The sequence below is a fragment of the Myotis brandtii genome, unplaced genomic scaffold (genome assembly GCF_000412655.1).
Source record: "Myotis brandtii unplaced genomic scaffold, ASM41265v1 scaffold929, whole genome shotgun sequence".
In the NCBI taxonomy this organism is placed as follows: Eukaryota; Metazoa; Chordata; class Mammalia; order Chiroptera; family Vespertilionidae; genus Myotis; species Myotis brandtii.
In genome coordinates this window covers 575847-594963 of record NW_005371832.1, presented here as the reverse complement: position 1 = coordinate 594963, position 19117 = coordinate 575847, and the positions used below count along the sequence as shown (strand labels likewise).

General features: G+C 50.1%; 1 protein-coding gene across 1 annotated transcript in view; it reads right to left on the bottom strand.

Moving 5' to 3' along the window:
* TRERF1 (transcriptional regulating factor 1) overlaps positions 1-19117 on the bottom strand; it is a 212641-nt gene that overhangs the window by 46474 nt on the left and 147050 nt on the right. The gene's annotated exons all lie outside the window — the stretch shown is intronic.

The following is a 19117-nucleotide window of genomic DNA, read 5'->3' as shown; positions in this document are numbered from 1 at the left end:
ATATATATATATTTCAGAGAAGAAGGGAGTGGGAGAGAGAGAGAAACATCCACGATGAGAGAGAATCACTGATCGGCTGCCTCCCGCACGCCCCCTACTGGGGACCGAGCCTGCAACCCGGGCATGTGCCCCTGACCGGAATCGAACCCAGGACCCTTGAGTCCACAGGCTGATGCTCTATCCACTGAGCCAAACTGGCCCTTGGCTGGGAGTCTTTTACTCCATCTCTCTCCCCAACTCCCCAGGGGAGGCTGAAGCCGAGGCACTTCTCCAAGACATGGGTTCATGGTCCGTGGTCTCCTTTAGAGCAAGAATGTTGTTCTACATGCTTTCTGATTAGTCTTCTAAATGAAGCCGGTGGGTGGTTTGTAATCCAGTAACCCAATTACCAGGCTGGAGTTCTGCCAATGGCAGTGGTCGGCGCCGGAGCCTCCCTCCACGCAGAGACGGCTGAGCCTGGCTCCTTCGTGGCCCCGCTGCTCCCTGCACCCATTTCATGCGACTCTTGGCTGTGGGGGCATTTTTACTGATTTCAGAGAGGAAGGGAGAGGGAGAGAGATAGAAACATCAATGATGAGAGAGAATCATTGATCGGCTGCCTCCTGCAAGCCCCACATTGGGGACTGAGCCCGCAACCCAGGTATGAGACCTAACTGGGAATCGAACCATGACCTCCTGGTTCATAGGTCGGCGCTCAACCACTGAGCCACGCCAGCCAGGCTTTGGGGGCATTTTCAAGGCTTCTTTGGGCAGCAAGGGGCATTTGTTTCTCCCACCTTCAGTCTCACCCCGTGGCATCCACTGCTCCCTCCAAGCCCCAGGGATCAGGAAGGAGCCCGAGAACCTGCTGAGTGGAGGAGTGTGGACTTCTCCTCCAGTGGCCTGTTCTTCATCAAGAAATGAAGACTGGCGCTATTTCACTTCCTGGTGGCAGGTTCCTGGTCCTCACTGTCACTGTGCTCTCCCCCGGCTAGCAGTCATTCTCTACCCGGGAATTAACATCGTCTTCCCCAGTGACCGCCACATGCCACCCCTCTCCCTCCCTCGCCGGCATGGAGAGTGTGGAAGCTGAGGACATGGGGAGAGAGGCGGGGACAGTAGGAGTCTCAGGTGGCTTCCTGGAGGAGGCAGCCATGGTCCGAGGGGGCCTCGTTGATATATTCCTGGATGGAGTTTTTCACACCGCCCCCTTCCACAAATGGCTGGGACGGGGTAGGGAGATCAGGCTGTGGCACTGACTCTGTGAAGGTGAGAGGGGTGCTGGGGAGCTGAGGTTGACAAGAGGTCTGCAGAGAGAAGGCGAGGCAGGGAGACACCTGAACAATTTACACGCGAGTTTCTGGGTGACCCAAACCCTGGCTACTTCATAATCACAAGTTTCTCTTAAGGAGGAGCTGCTAGGAGAGTCTCAGGATCCATCAGCGACCACACGGAAGACCTAATTCGCGCCACATTTGACCAGATCATGGCCAGTGCCCTCACGGTGTGGAGCCGGGCATCTGTGCCCGGTCTTGTCTTTCATACAAACTCACACTGCAGACCTACATGCCAGGACGCTGCTAGGGGCGATAAAGCCCGCAATCCTGGGTCTCTAAGCTCACCGTCTGGGGGGTGCAGGGAAGGCTTCCTGAAGATTCCAAGACATTTCACAAGGAAGAGGTGGAGGGGGGTCTCGAAGGAGGGTGAGGTCACTCCAGCCAGGGACCAGGATGCACAGTGGACAGACCCCTTCTGGTAGGAACTCAGGGAGGGCCTAAGCGGGGTGCCAGCTGGAGGGGTCTGGGCCTGCAGGACGGATTCTCCACGCCTGTCCCTGAGGACTTGGGGCTCAGGTCTTATGAATCAGCACTTGGGATTTTGGCCAAAGAAAGGATGCTCATCCCCGCAGTTGTCCTGGGCAGGGCAGGGCAGGGCAGGGCAGGGCTGAGCACAGGGCAGGGCAGGGCTGGGCGGGTTCCCTCCAGCTGCTTTGTTGAAGCTCCAGGGGGGCGGGGGTAAAGACAGAGGGGAAGGGGTGCTGGTTGGCAGGTAGATCTGACCCCCTTGGTCCCACCCCCAGCATCACAGTGAATTATAAGCCTAAGAAAACATAAGCAGAGCACCTGCGGGCGCTGGTGATATTATTCAGGCCCACACCTGCTTGCTGAGCTGCTGAGAGAGCCTACAGCAGGCTAGACTGTCTTCTACTGCGGGGCGATGGGGAGTGGAGAGGCCAGCACTGTCACCTGGGGCACCCCCAGATTTTAGGGGTTTAGTTCCCAAATGAGGCGAAAGGCTTGGCTTGGTCTGCAGCCTTCGGAGACATCAGACTAGATAAAAATCAAAAGCCCCTGGATACCTGAGACCCCAGGGATGGACTGAGTGTCTCCAGGAAACTACCCCCCCCCGCCCCCCTTTTTCTGGAAAACAGCTCACGGTTCACTGGGTAACAGTCTGCGATGCTGCCTTGTTCCTGGGTGTCTGGCTTTCCTGCCTGCGTGTGAGACAGGAGGTCCCCCAGGCATTCTGATGCGGCAGCTACAGGGGCCCCATCCGCGGGCAATGCCAGGCCCCGCTGGCTCGGAGCTCTCAGACTTTTGGGCAGCCTTCTTCATCAGAGCGGGGCTCCTCATTCAGGGCCCGGCCCATGTGGCTTGGTGGTTGAGCGTCACGGTTCGATTCCCAGCCAGGGCATGTGCCTGGTTGAGGGCTTGATCCCCAGTGGGAGGCGTGCAAGAGGCAGCCAATTGATGATTTTCTCTCATCATTGATGTTTCTTCCTATCTCCCTCTCCCTTAATCTTTGAAACACACACACACACACACACACACACACACACACACACACACACACACACGAAGAAGCCTCGGGGAATCAAGAGGGTATCTTGCCCTTTCCCGGGTTTGCTCCCTCCTCTGGAACCCTTTACATGCCCCCTGGGAGGCCTCCAAACCTGGCTGGACTTGCTCCAGACACATATCCTGTTGGTCATTGGCCCCCATTATCTCACTGTCCCAATTTCTTGCCAAAACAACTTCCTTTTGCTGCTACAAACCCGGGGGCTGAAGTGATGCATCGCCCAGGGGCCCTGCAGAGAGACTGTGGAGACACCACGAGGACCAAACCCTCGGGGAAGGCTCCACAGGCCCAGGCACGCACGCTTTTATTTGTGGGAAACATCACTCCACCAGGCCGGTCACCTCGGGTGTTGTGTTTTTCAACCAACACCGGATGGAAGTTCTACAGGAGTAGACTGTCTCCATGCCGCTGTGCGACGGTCTCTCCTCCCTGTCCCACCGTGCCACAAGCAGTGCTTAAGCCGAAGCAGATTCCCTCAGTGTTTATGAAATGCATCGAGCAAGTTTGTCAAACACCAGCCCTGTGTACAAGGATGAAGAGCAGGGCGTGAAGGAGCCAATCCCCTTCTCGGGGAGCTGGAGTGGTCCAGCGTTAGGGGCAGGGCACCAGCCTAGGAATGCCACCGACACTCAGGCATCCTCCAGGCCTGTGTGGAGATGAATAGCGAGGGGCGGGCCGCAGTGGGGGAGCAGCAGGAAAGACACGGGCACTGTGCTGAGGAGCTGGGCTACCATGAGGCTGAGCAGACGGAAGGATGAATGAGAATGATGGCTCACAGGGGCGCTGACCCCAGGCCAGGCATGGTGCCGAGCCCTTCACGTGCCCCTCACAATCACCACTTTACTACCTTGCCTACTTGTGATGAGCATTCTCAGACGTGTCCCCTCATGGACCCCTGTGAGAATTTCTTTAGGACATATTGCCTCTTGCACGCCTCCCACTGGGGATCAAGCCCTCAATCAGGGCACGTGACCAGGCTGGGAATTGAACCGTGACGCTCAACCTCCGAGCCACATGGGCCGGGCCCTGAATGAAGAACCCCTCTCTGATGAAGAAGGCTGCTCAAAAGTCTTAGAGCTCTGAGCCAGCGGGGCCTGGCAGCAGAGTCCCCTTTCTGATAAATGGGTTACAGCAGAGACTCATAACATGTGACCCATACAAATGATTTATAGACATAGTATGTATACACTGCATTATTGTTTGAATAACCGAAGGCTGAAAATACCTCCAATGCCTATCATTAAGGGATTGATTCACACACACACACACATAACCATACGATGGAATAACCATACGATGGAATACTAGACAGCTGTTAAAAACGAACACAGAAACTACAAACTGGTGTGGAAAGATTTTCAAGGTTAAAACAGGATATATATGTAAATAGTTGATTCTCATTATTCAAGGTAGTTAGGTTCTGTAAAGTTGCCATGAACACTAAATTAGCCAGCACTGTACCATTGCTTCTAGGGGAAACACAGGGTTAGGTTCCTACAAGCTCCTGGTCGTAACATTTTCATCAACCGATCAATACATAATCTTGTTTGGGTGTGTTTCTGTTTAAAGACACCTTATTTAATACTAGTATGCATTGCCGGTTCATTCGCATTTAACTCATGACTGATAGCACTATAACCCATGTCCGAATATCACAGCCTTCCTGCCCTTAGCAACCTTAGACAGCACTTCAGCACTACGCTTGGGGGCCACCGAGAACAGAGAAATCATCAACAAAAACATGAAAAACAAACCAATGTGTCACTACATGGACCATGAGAAGGACACTTGCTTACAGCAGAGTGTCCCCTTGGGTCAGCCTCAGCTGGTGTCAGGCGGCTCGAGCTCTTCCCTGCTCTGTGCATGCCCGCCAATGACAAATAAATTTTAGAGAGTGGGAGGATTTGTGAATATGGAATCAGCGAATAATGAAGATCGGCTATATATTTATAGTTGCTTGTTATGCATAAAGAAAACCTGGAAAGACTCAAAAAACTAGTAATAGTTGTCTCTGGGGAGGGGCTGTCTCTGGGCAGAATGGGAAGAAGAGCAGGAAGGGAACTGTTCATTTTACAGCTTTTTATATTTTTCTAAATTACTAAGCCACAGACTCTATGACTTCTTTAAAACACAGATATAATAAACCAGTGAAAAAAACCTGCATATACACTTAAAAGCAGCACATTCAAGCCTTAACATTTCATGTTAGCTTAAAACACAAATATCTCAGTGATGTTCTGAGGCAGGCTGGTCCAGGCCTTTTCTTTGCTCACAGATCTGTGGAACAGAGCTCCGAATTTGTCTTTTACGCATAAAGCCCTCCATAATGCACAATCTACCACTTTCCAGGTCCGGCTGTGAAAGAGCCGGAAGTCAGGACATGGCGAAGGAATGCGGGTGCAGGCTCCTCTGACTTGCTCAGGTTCTCTCTCCCCGCTACGGCCATTCCTCAACCACTGTCCGGCTCACACCCAACCTGGCAGCAATGTCCTTTTGGTGCCTCGCTTTTGTAAGTTCTTTCCAGAGCATTCAGTTTGCTTTTCATAGAAACAGCATTTCCCTTTCTTTTTTGCATCCGTAGGTCATCAGCTTACATAACAGTTACTGAACTCATGCCGTTATAGTAACGAGTGTGACAGGCATATACAGGTGCAGGAGTCTGGGGCCTGAGGGGAGGGCAGCTGCCATCATTAGGGAGAAGTTGGATAAGACAGATTTGCGGGTGCGTGAATGCGCCGAGGGAGCTTTAATACGAGTATACCTCGATGTTTCATCCACATGGAGGCAAGACCCCCCACCAACCAAAAGATTATGATTTGCTGAAGGCTCAGATGCTGGTTAGCATTTTTCTTTGCAATGAAGTATCTATAATGAAGGTGTGTACATTGCCTTTTTAAGACATAATGCTATCGCACACTTAGTAGACGACAGTATAGTGTAAACACCACTTCTATGTGCACCGGGAAACTAAAACATGCGTGTGACTTGCTTTACTGTGATATTCGCTTTGTTGCAGGGGTCTGGAACCAAACCTGCCCTATCGCTGAGGTGTGTGGGCACGTTACAAAGCGCGTGATGTCGTTCCACATCTGAGCTGTGTGTCTACGGATCGGCACAGACTCCCGGAGGCAGAAAGCTGGGTTCGCCGTGGTGCTCAGAGCAGACCTGGGTGGGGTAGGCCCTCAGCGGACATTTTCTGAAGTGAGAGGACCTTTCTCCCCAAAGGCCTTCATAGTAGGGTTTCTTTTCTTTCTTTTTTTTAAAAATATATTTTATTGATTTTTACAGAGAGGAAGGGAGAGGGATAGAGAGTTAGAAACATCAATGAGAGAGAAACATCGATCAGCTGCCTCCTGCACACCCCACACTGGGGATGTGCCCGCAACCAAGGTACATGCCCTTGACTGGAATCGAACCCGGGACCTTTCAGTCCACAGGCCGACGCTCTATCCACTGAGCCAAACCAGTCAGGGCCATAGTAGGGTTTCTGACAAAGCTGACGTTGAGACATCAGGTTTTAGGAAAAGGATGAGGAAAGGCAGGGCTGTAAGATGTCTTCACGGCCCTATTGACCCCCAGAGGAACTGGTTGGCAGGTAAGTCCCCCGTCTGACTCCCCAGCTGCTCTTGGCTGATACAAATCCCCCGAGAGTTTAGGGAGCATGTGGCAGCCTCTGCTGGCAAAAGAGTGGAGAGACCAAAGTCCACGCATGACCCGAGCCAACAGGCTTTGTCTCCGCGAATGACCCTGGCGCCACTTCACAGAGAAAACGGAGGCTGCAGGCCTTTCCCCTGCCCCCGAACACACTTCCACCCCCCACCTCTGCCCTTTCTCTTCACTCATCCTAAACTCCGGAGGAGCCAGAATCAGAAACCTGGGGCCCCAGGAGCCCCTCTGCGAACAGGTTCTCATTCCTGTTGACCTCTCCGCGACAGATGGTCATTTCCCTGACCATCTCCTCTCATCCCCACGGTCTGATTTATGGTACAGACTCTTCCTAGGCGGCCTCCACCCCTCCAGCCCTCCCACCCCTCAGCGTAAAACCGCCACCGCTCACTCTGCCAACAGGAGAAGCATCCGAACAGCTCAGCCTCGAAAGGAGGCTTCTCAGGGGTTGGCCTTATCCACCTTTCCAACCATTCACCCCACATTCACCCACACACACCCTGAGCTCCTGACCTACAGAGCTATACAGCTTCCAGAATGCATTTCGCGGTGGCTCTGATGGAACGCAGGGATGAAGTGGGCATGGGGTGCAGGAGCCAAGATGATGCCTGGGTTCACACCGACACAGATGGGGGCAGTGTGAATGTTCAGTTTTGCTCTGAGACCTACGACAGGAGCTGTCCCTGAGGCAGCTGGACCGAGGACCCCAAGGCTCAGAGAGGTCTGAGTCCCCCAGCAGCAGGCAGCACATGAAGACACGAGGAAAATGCCTAGAGGGCAAGTGAGAACGGGCCAGGGCTCAGCCGGTAGGTCTGCATTACACCACCCGGCACCCTGCTCCCACCAGTTTCCTCTGCCTCCGCCCTCAGACGGGGACTTGTTCTGAGAAGTGCAGCATCAGCCCTGTCCTTAGGGCTCAGCATAAACAGGGCACCCACTGGGTGCTAAGGACACCAGAGGGGAAGATCCCCTCAACTCCCAATGGAGGCTGACTCCCCACTTCCGCTCTAAAGGGCTGATCATCCCCTGTGGCGGACCCCCCAAGGGAACTGCTTACGGAAAGGGTCACTGGCCCCTCCCAGCCACTTTACATCATCCAAGTGTGTGCACACACGTTCACACACAGATCTCCTCCCACCAACCCTGGGAGCGTGATTTGTGGTGATGCTGTATTGACAACACACCCATCAGCTGTCAGTCAACATGTCTAAATATTGTGTTCCATCCCCCAGAACATCATTTTTTTTTAATTAAAAAAAAAAAAGTTAAATGGAAATCCCACTTCTAGCAAGGAAGGGAGAAAGAAAAAAATACAGGTTAGCCCTAACCGGTTTGGCTCAGTGGATAGTTGTCGGCCTGCAGACTGAAAGGTCCCAGGTTCGATTCCGGTCAAGGGCATGTACCTTGGTTGCAGGCACATCCCCAGTAGGAGGTGTGCAGGAGGCAGCTGATGGATGTTTCTCTCTCATCGATTCTAACTCTCTATCCCTCTCCCTTCCTCTCTGTAAAAAATCAATAAAATATATTTTTAAAAAAATACAGGTTAAAGAGAGTCATTCTGCCCCTGGCCACCCTTTTCTTTCTTTCTTGAACAGAAGAGTAAAAAGCTCAGGGTTCCTTCTCTTTAACAGCTGTGGGATGAGGAGGTCGATCCTGAGATGTAGCGTGACCTGCCCCGGGGCAGGCCAGCCCCTCTCTGGCCCCATGAGCCTCTGACAGGGACACTGAGGAGTTCATGGGAGGACGTACATGTCCTCGCAGCCAATAGGAACATTCTGGAAAGCACTGTACAAAGCACAGGATCCACTATTTTATTTTGTCCCCACTACAAACCTGTGAGGTCAAAATGATTTGATCTGAAAGGTGAGGGAATTCACAGGCAGGAGATGACCTGCCCCAGGTCACGCAATCAGTGAGAGGGCGAGGGTGCGACCCTCTGATGCCAGGACGATACTCTGACCCTTGGCAGCGTCCCTGGTACACCCACTGCAGGTCTGAGGAGCAGGAAGCTACTTCCCCCGCGGTGGACCCTCCCAGTCTATCCTTGACTTCTGAAGGGTGGCAGGGAGCTGACTTACACCATAGTTTACATGTGCCCTGGGGCTCTGGCCATCGTCGCCTAGCAACCTTCAACCCTCGAGCACAGTGATGGCGAACCTATGACACGCGTGTCAGAGGTGACACGCGAACTCATTTTTTTTGGTTGATTTTTCTTTGTTAAATGGCATTTAAATATATAAAATAAATATCAAAAATATAAGTCTTTGTTTTACTATGGTTGCAAATATCAAAAAATTTCTATATGTTAAAAAAAAAAAAAAGAAAATAATTTTATGGTTGGGTCACAACATGAGGAACTGTATTTAAAGGGCCAGAAGGTTGAGAACTATTGCTCTAGGTCAAGCATGTCAAACTTGAAGCCCACAACGAATATTTTTGCAGCCCAGCCAATATAATGGTATGCAAGAAACGTTTTAATAAAAATTTCGTAACTTAATTTTCACAATATCCCGTTATACATAATCTTCCTAATATGTATAAAGAGCTAGGTGGCATCACGACCAAATGGTCGACCAGTCACCATGAAGTGCATGGAGCGCCTCTCGGTCCCCCCTCTCCCCCAGCCCCCGAGCCGCTCATCATGATGGGGTGGGGGGGGTGGCAACGGGGCAGGACTGGGGGCTGTTGAGTGGTGGTGGCAGGCTGCTTCCCGGGGTGGCCGTGAACTTAGCGGAGCAGTCACACAGGTGGCAGCGAGTTTCACAGAGCGTCCAGCAGAGAGCTTTGCAGGGCAGCAGCAAGCTTCGTGGAGCAGTCAAGGGGCAGGGGGGAGCCTCGCAGAGCAGTCGAGGGGCTGCGAGCATCCTGGGGTGGGGAGCTTCACGTAGCATCGCAGGATGGCAGAGGCCATGTGACAGAGGCCAGGCTAGGCCTAGGGACCCGAACTGCGCATGATTTCGTGCACGCTGGGCCTCTAGTATATATATAAAAGGCTAAGTGGCCGACTGTCCGTCTGAACAACTGGCCGGTACATATGATGCAGACTGGCAATTTAAAAATAAACGTTTACCGCACAAATCTTTCTTCTAATTAATTTCCTTTCAATGTGCATGAATCTGTGCACCGGGCCACCAGTTATTAATAATGAACTACAACGTTTGCTAATGACTGATTACTATAATCGTGTTGCATTAATTTCCCTTACGTGCCTCACGAGCAGGCGCACCATTTCTCTCCACTAATACCAGCAGCAAATATTTTAGCTGCCGATTACCACGTCATTAGTCTTGGACTGACTTGTTTGGTGTGTGCAACAGGAAATATTTCCCTTTCGGAGAACAAGAAAGATAGGTTTATTTGCATTATGCTTATTAATTTGTGCAGTTATTCAGTGTCTGGGAAGTTAATGTTCAAGAAAAAATATTAATTTTTATCAAAATGTTCTATTATTTTATGTTAACAATTACTCATTTATTTCAGCCCTTTGTATTCAGCATGTCTCTACCGAAGATTTTTTGTGGCCCACATAAACTTCAACCTTGTTTATTTGGCCCATGTTAGCCTTTGAGTTTGACATGCTTGCTCTAGCATATAGCCATGAACTTGGAATTATGAAAAAGAAACTGATGTATTTTATTCTAAAAAACACTCTAGGCTTCAAGGGCTGAGCTCCAGCTATCTGGAACATGTTTTGTTTTTTTTTAATCGTTAGGAACTTTCACTGGAGATGAACCATGGGGTTACATGGCAGGCATTGTCCTCACAAAAGTGCCGAGATCACCGGTTCTGGAGTCAGGAGATCAGAGTTCAAATCTTAAGCTTCCACCAGCAAAGTGATCCAATCTTTTTTTCTGAGCCTCAGTTGTGACATCTGTAAAAGGGGAATAACGCTACCTACCGGCCCAGGTTTTTGGAGAAGATTAAACAAGAGACTGCACGGGACCAGCGTGGCACTCAGTGAGGACGCAGAGGCTCACCACCCGGGCGGGGCTCCTGTGGTTTGGTTGGACTCGGGATCAGTGTGGATCCGGCTCAGTGACTCAGTTGTGATTGAATCCGTTTGGTTATTTGTTTCCTGGGCAACCTTCAGCCCTCCCTTTATTTCAATGAGCAGAACGGTGCTTGGGGGCAGGGGCTGGTAGAAGTGGACACAGGAAAGAAGAGAGGAAGACCTCAGTCGTCTGGGCCCGTTGGGGCAGGACCAACAACCTCTTGCCCTGCCCCCTGAAAACACTGCTGCATCAGGGGACACTGACTGTCTCCATGACGAAGACCCAGAGACACCAGGGAAAGACAGCAGTGCACTTGGCACACTGTTCACTAGGCAGAGAGATGCCAGGAGTGTGGGTGCCCGCGTGGCTTGCTCATTGTTGGAGGAGGTTTCTGGGGCAGGTCAGCCTCTGCAAGAGAGGCCCACGGTTCTCCAGGGGCCCGGGCAATTCAGGGGGTGCCCACGAGGAACTGTGAGTGTGGCCCGGCTCAGGCCAAGTTGTCCAACGTGATGACTGGTAATGAAGAAGCTGTTCTGCTCTCTGGGGCCCAGCTCTCAAGCAGTTCAAGACCCCAGGAGAGGAAAAGAGAAGTCATCATTCAGTGGCCATCTAAAGCTTAAGCATCTCTGTGGTTATCATTAAAGAAGAAAGTTTAAAGGGGGGCGTCCCGGTTCCCCGGCAAGAGTCATTTCATTCCCTCCCTGACACCAGATAAGGAGACAGTCTACTTCCTTTCCTGTTTCGAGGGGGCCCCCAGCTCTCAGATTCCAGGAAACTGGCAGTGACTCTGCCCACATATGCCTCTCTGCCTGCTGGAAACACACACACAAACGGCCTCCTTTAAGGAACTTGGGACACCCGTCAGGCAAGGCTGTCCGGGGGAAGCAGGCTGGGGGCGCCGTGGTGGCCCACATCTGCTACCTGACCTGATGGGCAAATGAGAGCCCTCTTGGTTGGAAGCTCCCAACCCTCTCAGAGCTCATGTCAGCCTCACAGATGCTGGAGAAGAAAAAACGAGGCCACTCTAACCCTTAGCAGTGGGGGACACGCCCACGCCCACGCCCACGCCCACGCCCACTGGCTGTAGTGCCGTTTGGGGCTAAGCTATGGAAGCTCGGAGGGGGGAAGAGTTCTCCAAAGGATCACAGGAGCTGGTGAGAAGATGGACGGAGCCAAGAGGCGGAGGCCAGAGAACCCCCAGAAACCACAAAGCCACTGCCACTCACATGAGGCCAGAGCCTCTCCGTGGCCTGAGTCCAAAAATATAAGCAAGAAGGCATCCCAGAGGGCAAAGGAGCAAATGCTATTGATTTCCATTCTATCGATGACACTGTCACAGCCGGCTCTGAATAGCTCTTGTTCTGTCCTTGTTCCCCCTCGTTCTTGGTCCCCTGGACCTAAACCGACCTCCCTGTCCCCTCACTGTGTGCACACGGGTCATCTCCCTTCATGGGACACTCACAGGAAATGTAAACATTCTCCGATGGGGTTCTTTCAAGCCCACTTCCCCTGCCCTCCACCCCGCCCCCACCCAGTGGCTGTGTACTCAGGAAATGCAAACCCAATAGAGAGATAACCCGGACCAAACAGAAAGGGAGACCGGTCCTGTGACCTTGTTGGGCAAATGACTTCCCCTCCCTACACCTCAGACTCAGCTTCCGCAGAACGAGGGGCTCGGACCCGGTGGACCCCCAAGGAAGTCCCTCTGGCTCTGATCTGCAAAGGCTCAGCTGAAGGAACCTTCCCAGACCCTGCCTGTCTCAGGGACACCCCACAATTCTGAGCCAGGAGCTGGGACAGGACGATTTTCCACCACTGGCCCCTGACCCCTAGGGAGCCCAGCCTCGTAGTGGAGAGCGCTGGGAGTCAGGACACCTGGATTTCAGTCCCAGCTCTGCCATCTTCTGGGAAAAGGAACGAGTGAGTGGAAGAGCTTATCAGAGCACCTTAAGCTCCAGCTCGAGTGCTTTAATATTTTTATATATTTAGAAAATATACACAATTAGTATAATAAAGGTTTAAAAAATATCTTTTAGAAGGGAGACCACCCAACAGTGAGGAGCTAATGGTCAGTCTCCAAGCGGCATGTAAACACTTAGATGATAAACGATTCCATCGGCTTAAAAAAAAAAATATTTATTTTATTGATTTTTACAGAGAGGAAGGGAGAGGGATAGAGAGTTAGAATCATCGATGAGAGAGAAACATCAATCAGCTGCCTCCTGCACACCCCTTACTGGGGATGTGCCTGCAACCAAGGTACATGCCCTTGACCGGAATCGAACCTGGGACCCTTCAGTCCGCAGGCCGACGCTCTATCCACTGAACCAAACTGGTCAGGGCGATTCCATCAGCTTTTACATGGCCGTGCAAGCATGAGTCCTTTGCCCGGGAGCCCCCTGTCTCAATACTCCCCAAACTCCTCAGATAGCCCCGGCATCAAGTGTCCTAATTTCCTGGCTCTGGAAAAGTTCACATCTGACTTTAGGACAATCCCTTGTTTCGATGTGCAGGACTCGGCCAACAACGTGGGGGCATCACCGATAATCTACCAGTTGAGCTCCTCATGGGCAAGGCCAGTTAGATGGAGTAAGTAATCAATCTTGGCTGACAGCTCTGAGTAATGAGCGTGGAGGCGGGACAGGAAGCAGGAGGCATCGTAGGGAGAGAGGCTGGTAACAGACTGGGGTTTGCAGGCGGGGTGGGCCGGGCCCCCCAGCTGGGTCCAGAACATCCCGGACATCACCTTGGGAGCCATGAGGAGAAAGCAGCTCCCCCGAAGGCCAGCACGGTCAGCGCTCAGGCTCCCAGAAACCCCCCCCCCCCCCGCCCCGCCTTCGGGACACCTGAGCAACCCTGGGAAAAGGAAGGTGAGTGGCTGCCTCCAGATACTTTTTTGGTATCACAGCCTGAATTTTTCTTAAAGAAAATTGCCAAACCCTGTTTTACAAAAGTGAGTTGGTGGCCTGGAATGAATGGAAGCATCTGTTAGAAGCCAAATACAAATCCACTCAAGACCACCGCCTTCATGGGCCGTGTGGTCAAAAACACTGGGGAAACACAGCCAGCATTGGCTGCAGGACTCCCCCGGGCTTCCGATCTGCTCGTGGAGGTGGCTGTCCACCGGGCACAGGGGTCCTCTGTGGGGCTGGACGACCCCAGCGAGTCTCACCGGCTCAGGAGGAGGCCGGTCTCTACGCCTCGGTTCACGCCACTTCTCCACCCAGAAGGTACCAGGCTCCTCTTCAGCTGCCTCATCCCACCTGCCCCGTCGAGGCCGGCTCTAATCTCCCTCCCCCCGGCATCCCTGACCATTCGAGGGCATGGTGCTATCCCCGTGGACACCCACTCTGAATACCTGACGCCTAATCGTATGAAGATGGTTGATCATTTGTGCACTTTTTGGTCAGAAAGTCTTTTTTAAATGAATGGAGTTTATTTTTTTAGAGCAGTTTTGGGGTTACAGCCACCCTATGTGTTTTTTATACCGCTCACCCACCGTACACAGCCAGTGCTACAAATAGCGGCGCTGAGGAAAGTTGTTGCTTGATAGATATCAAATCAGGAAGTGATGCAAACCTGAGCAACACAAAGCCGCTTGCTAGAAGGGAGTGTGTGAAGGGAAGTGCCACATCAGGGTGAAGTAAGAATGAAGTAAGATGGACAGTGAAGACCCCTCCCCCCACCGCTAGACAGGTGTCCAGCAGAGCGGCTGTACCGTCCCTTGACCCGGGGGCTCCACAGGGCAATGCCCCAGTGAATGAGGCGCCAGCCCCCTCCTGGCTCCGTGACAGAGGGTCTTGAAGGGAGGCCGAGGTGCTGGGCGCCCCATTTCTAGAACCCGTGCCAACTCGGCTAGACCGGCGTGTTCGGTTTTCCCTCATATTATTTTTAAAAACGGCTTGAAGAACAGGACAGGGAGGCTGGGAATCTCACACTGACCACAGGCTTCATCACACCTCACCAACCAGCTCTGTCGATGGGAAAGCACAGCGGAACAAGAGCAGGGCCCGCAGGCATCTGTCCTCAGTCACAACAACGTCACACCGCGGACTGGGTGCCGTCCATGCTCCAAGCTCATGGTATGAGCTCTATGTACGTTGACTCCTTTGGTCCTTGTCCCCATTACAGATGAAGACACTGAAGCTCAGAGCTAGTGAGGGACAGAGCTAGGTTCAAACTCAGCTTTTCTCTCTGCTTCCAGGCCCCCGAAGTCTCATCTCAGTACCCTGAGGCCGCCCCTCGGACCATGAGACTGAAAATCCAATAGCAGGAAGGACTGGGGACACAGGAAAGAAGAAGAAGGGGAGAGTAGCACAAGGACAGGAAGAAGCTGGGGCCCAGGGGGAGGTGCACACGGGACGGGCTGTGGGTCCAGGGGGGCGTCCAGAGCGGGAATGAAGCAGGAAAGTGCTGGTGACCGCCAGAGAAATGAGCCACAAAATATGCAGAAGCCATTTCCTCTCCCAAGGAAGATAAACAATAGATTCATAAACAAATTTCACAACGCCGTCCAACTATTTAAAGCGTTCTGGTAGGAACTCGTATCCTCTGTGAGCAAAAAGTGAATCTCCCAAAATGTGGTCAGTAATTATTCGGGGGAAAGGAGACAGGAAAGGGACACACTCCTTCCCAGTCTGGCACCTGCAGCCAGTTACAGGTCCTCTCTGTGCCTGGGTTTGCTCTCCCGTGAGCAAGGAATAGTCATTTCTGCCCCCCAGGGCCACGCTGGAGAGAGAGAGAGAGAGAAAAAAGATACACTTTTCCGCCAGATACCCTACTTGACCTTCCCAATGGAAGCAAATAAAATGCTGGATAAAATTTAAAATATAAAAACTGTACATACATTGCTGAGCTGGTACAAATGGAAGGATTCTTCAAAGACCAAAAACAAACCGAAAGCAGGAGCCCTGGGAGGCCATCCTGAAGCAAAGCTGGCTCTTGTCCTGAGGTTCCTAGACATTCAAGTTTCCCAGGGGAGTTGCTCCCCGCCGTGAATGAGACAAAGCACAGCACAGAGGGAGCTGCAAGGAAAGCTGGCGTTGGGCCGGGAGGGCCTGGGGAAGTCTTGACTGAAAATGTGTACCGAAAGCTGGACTTCGCACAGTTTTGTAGTTTGAATTCAGGCCACTTCTGTAGCCAGAAAAGCCTCAGGTAAAAAATCAAAGTGATTTTTGGTTGGTGGTGCCCCTAGATCAGTGCGGCTCTTTGGCCCCTTGAGTGTGGCTCTTCCACAAAATACCACGTGCGGGCGCGCACGTACAGTGCGATTGAAACTTCGTGGCCCACGCGCAGAAGTCGGTATTTTGTGGAAGAGCCACACTCAAGGGGCCAAAGAGCCGCATGTGGCTCGCGAGCCGCAGTTTGCCGACCACTGCCCTAGATGACTAGCAGAAGTTAATGCAAATCCTCTCTGGAAAAGTCAGTGTCAACCCGGACCTCAAAGAATTCTCAAAGATAAAGTTGCAGTGAAAATGAGCAGCTCACAGAGACGACAGAAGACAGCGAGGAGGTAGGTACAACAGCAGCACAATCAGGCCTGTAGAAATGGCAGACTCTGGAATTACCCGACATGGAATCCTACAATTTTCCAACAGCTACTTCAATATGTTAGAGAAATAGAGAAAGAAGTGTGCAATACGAACAAGAAATAAGAGACCAGAAAATCACCAAGCAGATTTGAAAAATAATGAACCAGAACTTCTAGAAATAATAAAAAAAGGAGCTGAAAGGAAAAAAATTCAATGGATGAGTTAGATAGCATTTGAGACACAGAATAAATTAGTCAAATGGAAGACAAGTTTGAAGAAATTATTCAGAGTTTACAGAAAGACAGAGATTTAAAATATGAAATAAAGGATAAGAGGCATAGGGAATTGCCAAAACCGGTTTGGCTCAGTGGATAGAGCGTCGGCCTGCGGACTGAAAGGTCCCGGGTTCGATTCCGGTCAAGGGCATGTACTTGGGTTGCGGGCACATCCCCAGTAGGGGGTGTGCAGGAGGCAGCTGATCGATGTTTCTCTCTCATCGATGTTTCTGGCTCTCTATCTCTCTCCCTTCCTCTCTGTGAAAACTGAATAAAATATATTTAAAAAAAAAAAAAAAAGAGGCATAGGGAATAGAATGAGAAGGTCTACCATACGTCTAACTGGAGTTCCAGAAAGAGATATTAGAAAGAACGGGAGAGACGTGATATTCAAAGAAATGAAGAGTGAGAATGTTTCCAGAATCACTGGAAGATACCCATCTTCAGCTCTAGGAATCCCAACGAACACCACGCAGAATAAAGACAGAGGAATTTACTCCTCCTGACTCCACAGGGAAGCTCCAGAACACCAAAGAAAACAACCGGCTCTTGAACAAAACCAGAGAGAAACGCCAGGTCAGATACAAAGGAACAGCAATCAGGCGGACAGCCAGTTTCTCAACAGCAACATTCAGAGCCAGGGCAGTGGACTAACGGCGTCAATGACCTAAGAGAATATATCCAGTAAAGCTACCTTTCAGAACTGAGAGCAAAATAAGGCGTTTCAAGCCAACAAAAACAAAACACCAAGCCAGACCAAAAGAAAAAAAAGTGAGACTTTACTACCACAGTGTCTCACTAAAGCAGTGATGGCGAACCTTTTGAGCTCGGCGTGTCAGCATTTCGAAAAACCCTAAACTTAACTCTGGTGCCGTGTCACATATAGAAATTTTTTGATCTTTGCAACCATAGTAAAACAAAGATGTATAGTTTTGATATTTATTTTATATATTTAAATGCCATTTAACAAAGAAAAATCAACCAAAAAAATGAGTTCGCGTGTCACCTCTGACACACGTGTCATAGGTTCGCCATCACTGCACTAAAGGATGATGCTAATAGATTTATATTAGGAGGAAGGAACATGATCTCGGATTCATGAAAGAATGGTGACAAAAGTATTGGTAAGTGTGTGAGTAAATCTATACAAACAATGTATGAAACAATGATGTCTAACTTGTAGGTGAAAACAGGGTAGAATAAAATCACAGGCTAATAACTCTGTACACATTGGGAGAGGCAGTGGCTAGAAGTGAACCCATTTACGGTTCTTGCATTGTTTGGGAGGAAGGTAAAGACACCGATTAATTTTAGACTTTGTCACGTATGCCTGTTAAAATAGATGGGTAGCCACAGAAAGAATAGATACAGAGCATATAACTTCCAAATAAGAAGACAAGGTGGGCTGGGTGGAGGGCAAACGGAGGGGGAAAGGGGGACACCTGCAATCATGTCAACATTGAAATTTTTTTTAAATGATAGAATCTCTAAAAAAAACTCACTCTCATTTTGGAAAATGCAAAAGAACACACTTAAATATACATGTCCAGACAGATGAATACTTATTGTATTTTTTTTAAATGGAAAATAAATGAGTACATGATTCTGGGGGAAAAGAATAGAATAAGAGGTGAAAATATCTCAAGCAAAAAGAAAAATCAGAAAAAAATGGAAAGTATGTAAAGATGGTAGAAATGACTCCCAATTCATCAATAAGATATATACTGAGTCTAAACATCGGTGCACCAAATTGCCTTAAAATACATAAAGCACAATTTTCAGCACTGCGAGGAGAAATTGACAAATCCAGTGAGAGATTTTTAACACGTTTCTCTTAATAATTGATAGATTAACCAGACAAAATCAGAAAGGAACACATTATAGATGAGCTGAACAGTACAGTGAACTAACTTAGATGCTCATATCTAGAAAAATATATTCCATAATTACAGAATACTCATGCTTTTCATTCATAAAACATTTAAGAAAAAAAATTGGAAAGAGACAAAATATAAAAAAGGAACACACAGAAGTGGCTTAAAGCTTACTTCAAACTCTCTCGAAGGATCCTATTTTGTCTTAAAAAAGACAGAGACGTTGTCTTGCTCACACATGCATCTAGAATCTAGCACAGTGATGGTCACAGAGGAAGCTCAATGCGCACAGTAAGTCCTCACGTAACGTCATTGACAGGTTCTTCGACCTCAAGTGAAACGAAGTAAAACGAAACCGATTTTGCCAGAGGCGAGTTAATATAAACAAGAGTTAAGTTACTACAGCATCTCAGCAAGGTATACGGAAAAGGTGTTAAAGGAAGTGACGTTATTCGAGGACCAGCTGTACCCGTGACTAGTGAGTGAAGGGCTCTCTCTGAAGAACAGCCAGGGTTAAGTGAGCAACTGCAGGTAATGAAATCCTTCCCCACACGGAGGGAACAAGAGGACAAGGTGAGTGGCGTCAGCCTCTGGGGAGAATTTATACAAAAAAGGGAAGCAGAGCCAGGACAGCCATCTTCAAACCGGAAGAGGGAGTCTGTCTCTGAAAGCTGGTCTTTGTGGTCCACATGGCAGAGCAGAGATGGAGAACGTACAGAGAGAAGTAATTTGTCCCTGTGTGCTCTCTCTCTTCCATCGCTCAAGGTTTGTGTCACTCTCCCTCTTTCTCCTAAGCTCCAAGGGCCCTTCTCCTACTGCTGTAACTTTCTAAATAAACTTTCCCTTATCATTAAAAAAAGAAAAGGAATAAGAAATTGTCCCAATATTAGGAAGAACTTTCTAACAATTCACTGTTCATCATTGGCTGGGCATTGGCCTGG